The sequence below is a fragment of the Pseudorca crassidens genome, chromosome 15, assembly GCF_039906515.1.
Source record: "Pseudorca crassidens isolate mPseCra1 chromosome 15, mPseCra1.hap1, whole genome shotgun sequence".
Classification (NCBI taxonomy): Eukaryota; Metazoa; Chordata; class Mammalia; order Artiodactyla; family Delphinidae; genus Pseudorca; species Pseudorca crassidens.
Window position 1 is genome coordinate 50,780,467 of NC_090310.1, and position 11,136 is coordinate 50,791,602.

At 40.7% G+C, this 11,136-nt stretch overlaps 1 protein-coding gene across 1 annotated transcript in view; it reads right to left on the reverse strand.

Moving 5' to 3' along the window:
- The window catches only part of SLX4IP (SLX4 interacting protein), a 185,430-nt gene extending 175,393 nt beyond the window's left edge, over positions 1-10,037 (reverse strand). The window contains 1 exon segment of the mRNA XM_067707481.1: positions 9,826-10,037. The gene's annotated coding sequence lies outside the window, so the exon portion shown is untranslated.
- Between the last annotated feature and the right edge of the window lie 1,099 nt (positions 10,038-11,136).

Sequence of the window (11,136 nt, forward strand, 5' to 3'; positions counted from 1 at the left end):
TGGCCAAGTCACATGTTCCTAACATAGGGCACGACTTCGAATAAAGCTAAGTGAGTGGTGGGTCTCTCCTGCTAATCAAAGAAAGAAAGAGAGGAAAAGACAGAGACAGAAAGGCTGGGAGGGGGGAGGAAGGAAAAGAGGGAGGGAGGGGCTCCACAGCTAAGGTAAATGGTTGGAATTCATTTAATTCGCTATTATGCTATGTGACATGGCACACTTCTTCATAAATAAAAAATAAAGCCTACCGAGATAAAGCCCATAACACATCTGGACAGCAGTTGCATAGACCTTGAGCCTGCATACTTGCTAAAGTCATATTAGATAAAGAAGGCATACTTCCTTGGCTTCATTACAGCACTGGGCACAGGTGCTGGAAATGAACTACATGACTGAACTGAAATCTGAAATGAACCAAACCAATTTGCTAATTTCCAAATATGGTAAAAGCAGGCTTACCCATCCTGGAAGGAGCAAGTTATCAAAGGTGACCAGCCCTCAGAGCACTGCTTAACAATAGAAGGTGATCAAGAAAGTTTGTTGGATGAAGAAATATTCCAGATAACAGGAACTGAGACTATTTTATTTCGGGTGTTTATAGGGAAATTTTCCAAAAAATGTACTGAATCTTTCCCAACTTTCATAAAAAATACCACATAATGAATATTCCTTTGATATTCCAGATGAAAATTTTCACCTGTCGTCACAATGGGCGATATATATGTTAATGCCCTGCTGAGCTGTGCCTACACAGAGCTGCTCACGGTGGAGCCAGGGAGGCCTCTGCCTGTTTGCCACGGCTTTCCATGAGCTGTCAGAGGGCCTGCCTCCCAAGGCTCCCTTTCCCCTCTGGGTTCTTCAACTTAATCCAGTGACCCCAGAAACCTCGGGAACCAGTTTGTCAGGGTGGTGGGACATTTTCCAAGTCTCTCCACGGACTTGCATGGACTTTGGTGTGAAGGCTTCAAGCCCTCTGTCTTAGGTAATAAAATGGCTGTTACCTTTACTTCAGGATTAGGTTTTCTACAGTGGACCATGACTTCTGGACTTGAGCCTCAGCATTTAATTCTTTCTGCCTCAGTAGAACAATGCTGTTGGACAGGCTGACCTCTACGGTCTCTTCCATTTCTAAACCTCTGTGATCCAAAATCCAACAGCTGTTCCAGGAACAAATAATGCCAATGTACAAATGATTCCGGAGAAGAGCGTGAGAGGGAGCCCCCTCCTACCACACAACTCATTTTATGAAGCCCTGAGAGCGAAACCAGACAAGGGCAGATTAAGAAAAGGAAATCAGGGCTTCCCTGATGGCGCAGTGGTTGAGAGTCCGCCTGCCGATGCAGGGGACACGGGTTCGTGCCTCGGTCCAGGAAGATCCCACATGCCGCGGAGCGGCTGGGCCCGTGAGCCATGGCCGCTGAGCCTGCGCGTCTGGAGCCTGTTGCTCCGCAACGGGAGAGGCCACAACAGTGAGAGGCCCGTGTACCGCAAAAACAAAAACAAAAAAAAGGAAGGGAAATCACAGCCAATTCTATACCTGAACAGAGAAGCGAGAATCCTAAACCAACAGAAGCAATCTGAAGCAAGAAATATATAAAAAATACTCCAGAACCAAGTGAGGTGTCTCTGAAGAGTGAAAGGTTGGTTTAATACTAGAAAAATTACCATACTTAAAAACTGAAGTAGAATAAAAGCACGTGATCATTTTAATGAAAATAGAAAAAAATAAAGAAAAACATTAGAAATCTAAGAATAGAAATTTCTTAACGTGAAAAAAGCATCTACAAAAAAATGTAGCAAACGTGCTTACTGATGAATCTTAAAAGCAATTTCTTTGAAACAAGCAGAAAATGTAGATTTCTGAAAATATCATTTAAACTAGCATTCCACAAATATAAAATACCTAGGAATGAACTTAGTAAGGCATGTGCCAGACCCTGCCACATTGATCTTCAAACTTAATGCAATCCCAGTCACAATCTTGAACAGGGAATCTGAGGAAGTGCAAAAAGGACTAAGATACATGAGAGAGGGAAAAAAAGAAGACAGGAAAACAAAGGAGGGAGTTTGTATTACCAGTTCTAGCAGAACTACCACCATGCTATAGTAAATCAAATAATGTGCTGGCAAAGGGGTAAACAAACAGGCCAAAGAAACAGACTTCACAGACCAGAAACAAACCCACAGGTTCATGCAAATGAATGATGGGAGAAGCACTGCAGATTGGTGGGAAATAAAGAAGACTATTCATTCAATAAATTGTGGTCCAACAACTGTTTATCTATTTGGAAAAAAATAAAACTGGACAGATACTTCACACAACACCTAAAAATCAATTACAGATGAGCTAAAAGCTCAAATGTATAAAGCAACCATACTCCAGTAAAAATTAATTAAAAAAATAAAATTTATACTTGAAATAAAATTAGAATCTTTTAGAAAATGTTTTCATGAACTCAGAGGAAGGAAGGAGTTCTTAAACTAGACACAAAAATTACAATACATAAAGAAAAAGAATGGTAGATTTGACCATATTAATATTAAAACTTCTCTGCAGACTGGAATAAAATATTTGTGATCTACACATCCAGTAAATGTCTTATAAACTAGAACATATAAAGAACTCTCAAAACTCAATGGTAAAATATAAAACAATCAAGTCAAAAAGTGGGCAAAAAACATGAACAGGTGTCTCACCAAAGAGCAGAAACAGATAGTAAATAAGCATGTGAAAAGATATTCAAATCATTTCATACTGTATGCAAATGTCGAACAATTATGAAACTAACCTGAAACTAACATAACATTGTATACCAACTATATTTCAATTAAAATAAGATATTCAATATCATTAGCCAACAGGGAAATACAAAATAAACCACAATGACACAACACTACATACTTACCAGAATGGCTAAAAAAAAATAGGGATAATACCAAATGTTGGTGAGGATGCAGAGGACATGCTCTGCAATAAGAGAAGCCACCACAATGAGAAGCCCACGCACCACAACAAAGAGTAGCCCCTGCTCACCGCAACTAAAGAAAGCTCACGTGCAGCAACGAAGACCCAACCCAGCCATAAATAAATAAATTTATTTATTAAAAAAAAAACATCACAAAGAAATGGGGGTGGGGTATGCGGCAGAGTCACAAACTAGAATATATTTGCAAGACGTATAACAAGCAAAAGATGAGTAGTCAAAATAAAACAATCCAATAGAAAAATGGGCAAAGGAGGTGCCCAGAGCTAGGCTCCCCTGTCTCTCCCCTGTCTCCCAGCCAAGTCTCCACAGGTCTGGCAAGGCGGTGGGGGTGGAGGTGGGAGTCTCCTGATCCCTTGTTTTATCTCTGCCTTGACAACCACCCTGGGGAGGTGAGGGCCATGTCCTTCACTATCCTTTTATAAAACCTGAGAAAGCTAAAGTCTAAATACAGAAAGACCATTTGCCAGGGAATCTGGGGACAGCACACACTGCTCTCTTCTCTCAGTGCCTGTTGTCTGGGACAGCACAGATGACAGTCACAGATGGTCCTGTCTGCCTCTCACAGGAAGAAAAAATCATGACTTGCTGATGCCAGGAAGTCCCAGATCTCAAAGAGCTGGTTATCCTGAAGGTTCCCCGCAACCAGAGCCTCTTCAAGTACCTGCTGTCTCCATCCCTGCAGCTCTCTATCCCCCGAACCATCACTAGAGGTATCTGAGCAGGTGTCCCCTCTTCAAAGCTCTTCACCAAGGTCTCCCACAGCACCACACCTGCCCACACCTCCACCTCTCAGCTCAGGCACCTTCACAGCTTCAAGGCCTCCACATGGCCAACGCCAGCACGTGCCCTTGAACATGCAGTGTTCTTACACCCCCTCTCCTCTCACACCTAAGTCTGGTCCTCAGCCTCTCTCTCACCTCAGTCTGACCGTAAGCTTCCTGAGGACAGGATCCATTCTCATTCTCTCTGATACCTGGAGCACGGCACAGGTATCCATCAAGATTGCTAACTTGAGTCTGTTGATGTTACTTAAATCAGTGGCTACGGACTGTGTTATTATTTTTTTAGATTTATACCTAATAATCTAATGCATCTTTACTGTCTCCAAATCCCAAATTCCACATTAAGCCCTCTAAAAAGGAGGTCAAAGCACTCTGGTCCTATTTCAATACATAAATAACACTTAAGTTACACATACCATGCAGCCAAAGTTGAGAGACCTTATATGCATATAAACGTAAACAGAAGATGGAAGCGTTTTACATTTAATATAATAGGCAACAGACACATGGTAGAAGGCCATAAATGTGAGGTTTTCAGTGCTTTTTGTTTTTGTCTTTAAAATACTGACATCCTAACATTCATTTGAATGGAAAAGATATTATTAGCCTCTGTATTAATTAAGTTTTACCCTGGAAACATCTTCAGGTTTTTCTGGACTTGTTCTCTGATCATTAAAAGATAGATGTGCACACACACATTTAGAAAGCAAACACGCACCTTAAAAAATTACTTTCCTAGGCTCTTAGAGTTACGTTCAGAAGGGAACAGCAAGCTCAGTGCCTGGCGTTTAAAGCATAAATGTTAAAAAGCCTTCCTATCAGAGCTGCCAATTTGAGTCTACATTCAGTGGAATTTTTACTTTATACCCTGTTTTTAAGACGTTCAGGACAATCTCCAAAAAGATCAAGTTTCCAAATATCTAAAAGCATATAATTTACATAAGCATACTGAGAAGCTGAAGTATGTAGGTCTTACAAATAACATCTCATCCTATATCCTGCATTCTTGAGCCCACTTTCTGACCTGAAAACAGGCATTCTTTCACAAAAAGGAGACGTTGATAGCGTCTGACCCCACCAAAAATAAGTGTGCACGTGTGTCTTTACTGAAGAGGAAATATCCTAAAATCCTTAAGAAAATTAATTTTGGGAGGGAATGGAAGTAGATTAAACAATATCACATGATTGTCCTGTCATTTAAATACAAAGCAGAGATAAACTCTAATAAAGAAAGTCAGTGACCTTCTAGATTATTCTGTGGGAAAATCCAAGGCACTCTGAAATTCACATTTGTCTTCCTTCTAGCATTGCTGGTCTGTGTCACAAGCCAAAGCAACTACTCCAGATTAAAAAGATCAGAAATTAACTTTAGGCTCCTAATCTTCAGATTTCAATTTTTATCAAGAAAATTATTATACTTCCTTCTATCGTCTTAAAAAACTTTCATTACCTATGGGAGCAGAAACAACAAAGGCCCTAGAACTTCTGAAGGAAAAACTGTAATTCAAGAATGAGAAATCATTTCATAACCTGCTGCCCCTACTCCCCCAATCTAATTTTATCACACACATGCAAAAGGACAGTATCAAGGAAGGAACCACAAACTTTAACAAAATACCAAGGAAAAATGACAAATGAGCAAAGTTGTTGCTGGCAACAACTTAGATAAAATTTGAAAAGGTAACTGCAGTGTTAAAAAAAAAAAAAGAATCATCTTTTCCTATTATTCATATGGTAACTTTGAATGCCAAAATGGGCTCAAAAACAAAAAGATTAAATCCACAGAACAGTCCTACCTTTTAGTCACTCTATATCCTTAACCTGGTCAGTTGACCCAAGATCTGGGCCTCCCATTCCTGCTGGGCCCACAGAAAATCCCCACCTGGCCCTGTGTGGGATGCTTCACTAATAAACAACACCTAATTTTTATTTAATACTTTGTCAGAAACAGACATAGGCACTGACCCATGAGGCAGTCATGGTCTCAGGTTCTAGTAAAACAGACATGCATTCAAAGCCTACCTTTTCATGTGACTTCAGACAGCGTACTCAGCACCTCTAAATGTCAGGTTCCCTTACGTATGAAATGGACTAATCACTAATCATCAGAGAAACGAAAATCAAAACCACAGCAAGATGTCATCTCACACTTGTCAGAATGGCTATCATCAAAAAGACAAGTGTTGGTGAGGATGTGGGGAAGAGGGAGTCCTCGTGCACTGTAGATGGGAGTGTAAACTGGTGCAGCCATTGTGGAAAACAGTATGGAGGTTCCTCAAAAAATTAAAAGTACAACTATCATATGATCCAGCAATTCCACTTCTGGGTATTTATCTGAAGAAAAGGAAAACACTAACTTGAAAAGGTATCTGCACCTCCATGTTCACTGCAGCATTAATTACAATAACCAAGACAGGGAAACATCCTAAGTGTCCATGATAGATGAATGGGTAAAGAAAATGTGGTGTGTGTGTACACACATATACACACACACACACACACACACACACACACACAAAATGGAATATTATTCAGTAATGAAAAAAGAAGGAAACCCTGCCATTTGCGACAACATGAATGGGCATTAAGACAGAGAAAGACAAATACTATATGATCTCACTTATATGTGAAATCTAAAACAAAACAAAACAAAACAAAGCACCAAACTCAAATGCAGAGAGCATACTGGTGGTTGTTAGGGGGTAGGGGGTGGTGAAATGGGTGAAGGGAGTCAAAAGGTATAAACTTCCAGTTATGAAATAAATAAGTCCTGGGAATGTAATGTACTGTATGGTGACCACTAACAATAATATACAGTATTGTATACAGATGACCCTTGAACAACATGGGTTTGAACTGTGATAGTCCACTTCACTTGGATTTTTTTCCCAATAAATACATACTACAGTATTACAGATCCACAGTTGGTTGAATCCAAGGATGTGGAACCTCAGATATGGGAAGGGGAGGGTGCACTGTAAAGTTATATGCAGATTTTCAACGGCACAAAGGGTCGGCACCCCTAATGCCCAAGTTGTCTAACTATATATACATATATCCAACGATTATGTTGTACATCTGAAACTAATATAATGTTATATATAAATTATATCTCAATAAAAAAGAGATGCAATCCACTAAAAACTCAATGCATGTGTTCTGCATCTTTAAGAAGCTATTACATGTTTCATTCAGAAAACATGAATTCATAAACTCTACAATGGCAAAGACAAAGTCCCAAACAAACACGTTTTACCACTGGCACCTCTTGCTTTCTCTGTATGTGGAAGGCCTGGCCACCAAACGATTAGACTTTTTTTTCCAATGTGAAAACGAGCACCATGAAAATAAAAACCACCCAAATGCCCTTCAGTTGGCAAATGTGCAAACAAATTAGTCTATCCATGCAATGGAATACTACTCAGCAACTACAAACGAATGAACCACTGACACCTACAACAACGAAGATGGCTCTCCATTCTGACGAGTGAAAGAATCCAGACACTACCCCACCCCCCAAGATAGCACATACTCTAAGATTCCATTTAGATAAAGTCCTAGGAAATGCAAACTTATCTAGAGTGACAGAAAACAGGTGGTTGCCTGGAAGAGGCCAGAGGGATTACAAAAGGGCAAGAGGAAATTTCTGGGCGTGATGGGTATGTTCATTATCTTGACTGGCGTGTTGGTTTCATGGCTGTATACACGTAAAACACACCAAATTATACACTTTAAACATGTGCAATTTACTGTATGACAACCATACCTCAATAAAGCTGTTTGAAAAAGGGAAAAAGACCATTTAAAAGAAAAACTAACACATCTTCCTGGCTTGGTATATTGTCTTTAAGCCACCCTCTTTTTCAAACAGGTATATGTCCTGAAAAGTCATGAAACTACAATACCTTTCCCCTTAAGTGATCTGCATGCATGAACAAAACCTTAATAATCCAAAGACTTAAATATAACAATAGCTAATTAATATTTACATAGCTGTGACTATGTGCCAGGCACTATTTTAAGCACTTTTCTTACATTAACTTATCTGACCCTCATACCAGCACTATTTTAGAGATGAGGAAACTGAGGCACAGAAGGGTTAAGTAATCAGCTCAAGGTCACACAGCTGGTAGTTGGAGGAACTAGGATTTGAACCCAGAGAGTCTGGCTCTAGAGTTCTTTTCTGTACCCACTGTGCTTACTGGCATATACAATATAAGAAACAGTATAGGAAAATCAGAAGCAATGAATATTGCACTTGCAAAATACTTTTCTTCCTCACATTTACAGAATATAAATATCCACTATATTTTGTAGCATACACAAGACTAAATAAAACACAACAGGACCTTCATTCTTCTTTTCCCAATTAATAGATGGAGGACAGAGAGACAGAAAAGCTGGACAACTTGCTTAGGACACAGAATAAATGGCAAGTTGATTGGCTGGTCAAACCAACTAGGAAGTTGGTTTACCACATTCCCAGTCCAACTCTCTTCACTGTCTTCAGATTCCTAATTATTTTAAGTAAATCTGTAAAGGATAAAAACCGAACATACAGCAACGTGGAAAATGTAAAAGTCATTTGCTATTTCTCAAATACCTTACTAGTTCCTGAATTCCAGCCACAGGATCACAACCTCTGACTGATACTGGCCTGGAGTCTTTTTTTAAAGCGCCCCACATGATTTTCATGAGCGGCCAAAGTTGAGAAACCCCAAGACATATTAGATTTAGAGTTCTCATTTTAAAAAGACAGATGAAAGCAAGAGGCCAAAGCAGCTTTGGTAAACTACGGCCCAAAGTTTTCCAAGTTGATATTGAACTACTGAATACCTGTAGGATTTTGAGTTCAACTTTAAATAAATTAAAAATAGGCACAAAGTACATGAGATATTATCACAGCAAAAGTTACATTAACAATACACGGGACTGACATTCTCAACCTTTTAGAATGCTAAATTGGTATCTTGACATCAAGCTGATGGATAAAAGCACAGAAAAAACGTGCCGTATGTCCACTGCATTTAAAGCATGGAATAAACTGACCATATATTGTTTCCGAAGCACAAGTTGAAAAGAGTCTTTGTCTTTAGTCCATGCAGGAATCAATGGTCTCTGAACTTAAGGTGCACTTTGTAGGGAAGATTCTGACTCAGTGGGCCTGGGGATGGAGTCAGAATGTGTTTCTAACAAGCTGCCAGGTGATGCGGATGCGGCTGATAGATAGACCACACCTGGAGCAACAAGGCCTTAAGTAACTTGAATATTGGCTGTAAAATAAGGCAGTTGGCCTACAAATGTAGTTATATCTAGGATCCAAGAAATAACTGTCATTACGACTTATTCCTAGTCCGGGGGAAAATAAAAGGAGGAGGGGAATAGAGGAAGGAGCAAGCGAATACTTGTTATTTGTTTGTATAGCGTAGCAGGACTAAGAATCATAGAATACTGTTACTTGCCCCGACCCAGTAGCTGTCAAGGTGACAGAATGTAAGCCCCGTGAGATAAAGGGGTTTTATTTTAATTTACACAAAATCATCACGGCCTAGTACACACTAGGTACTCAACAAATGTATTGAATAAATGAATGAATAAGTATATACAAACACAATCTATATTTATGTCACAACCCAAAAAATGTCTGGGAAGGGGAATCTATGAGTACATGTGGGTGTTTAATACAAATACCTGGCCCACTCACTGTACTCCATTTTGTCCCCCCCTCCAAAAAAAAAGAATTTTCCAAACCAACACTTCCACTGTCAAGCCCAGGCTTCCCGCACCCTAATGTTTTGTTTTGTTTTAAAATTTATTTAATTACCCTTATGTTTAAAACAATGGAGAGAGGTGGAAGCACAGGGAGAAGGATTCAGAAAAGGTTCACTAATCAAAGGAAAAAAACAGAGTGGGAGAGGAGATGGGCAAACAGTTTAGTTCAAAGGAAGGAATATCTTAGGCTGTCAGCATTTTCAAGTTCTTACCTATGATGGTGAGAGGGTTTGGGTTCGGGCTTTTATTTGTTTTGTTACTGTCCAGAGTAACTGGTGAAGTAGTACCTGGCTGTGCGGCAGGCTCTCAAGCCAACCTTTAGAAGCTTGGGAATTCGCGTTTCCTGCTTACTTCCCGCTTCCCGGGGCTCCCGGCGCGTAGAGGAACTCTGCCACCGCCCAAACACAAGATGACCTGAGCTGCTTCACTATGGATTTGAAGCCACAACCAGGATTGAAGATGGCGGCGAAATACTAAGCGAGCGGCCCGGGAAGCGCGCGAAATCTGCCCAAAAGAAAAATGGCCTCCGAGCAGGATCTCGCGGTTTTCAACGAGAGCCCAAAACAAAAATGGCGGCAAAAGACGACTACGTAGGGGCCGAGAACGAGGTGAACATGATTGGTCCGTGAAGAATCAGTTACCCACTGTGCTAGACAGCGGAGGTGATCGAGAGAAAAATAAAACGCAGTGTTCGTGTCGTACAGAGTGCTTCTTTTTTTTTTAAACATCTTTATTGGAGTATAATTGTTTTACAATGGTGTGTTAGTTTCTGCTTTATAACAAAGTGAATCAGTTATACATATATCCCCTTATCTCCTCCGTCTTGCGTCTCCCTCCTACCCTCCCTATCCCACCCCTCTAGGTGGTCACAAAGCACCAAGCTGATCTCCCTGTGCTATGCGGCTGCTTCCCACTAGCTATCTATTTTACATTTGGTAGTATATATAAGTCCACGCCACTCTCTCACTTCGCCCCAGCTTACCCTTCCCCCTCCCCGTGTTCTCAAGTCCATTCACAGAGTGCTTCTTGACCCCGTAAAATTACTAGCACAAGGATGGAAAAAGTCTCCCCAATCTTTGAACAGGAAGATTATAGAAAACACAGGTTAGAAAGTAAAGGTGACTTTCACAATGCCGGATAAATTTTAAAATAGCCAGGAACATAATTTCTCCCACAATTCTTTTGAATAGTACAGGGGAATACAATTTTTGTCCTCGAACGAAAAAGCAGGATGGGGACGTAGTGCGCAAATTATCTAATTGGTGAAGGGCACAGAAACAGAGAACTTCTGAACTCCCCGTAGGCCCCCAGACGGCGGACTAAGGGCAAAAGCTGTTAATTGAGCGCCACCAGCTCGCACTGCGCATGGCCGCTCTCCAACACGATCCACAGAAATGGTCGCTGTTGCGTCCTTTTCTCCAGGTTTTCCAGGCAGCCATAAAGGAAGGCGGGGAGTTGGCGATGAACAACGGAATCCGGCGCTCTGTGATTGGTCAAATGAAGGAGGCCCGAGAGCCGCCAAGAACGGTTGATCACTTTTTCGTTCAATAAGTGCCTCTCAGGTGCGCGCCAGAAGGAAGATACTGTGCCTTAACAAG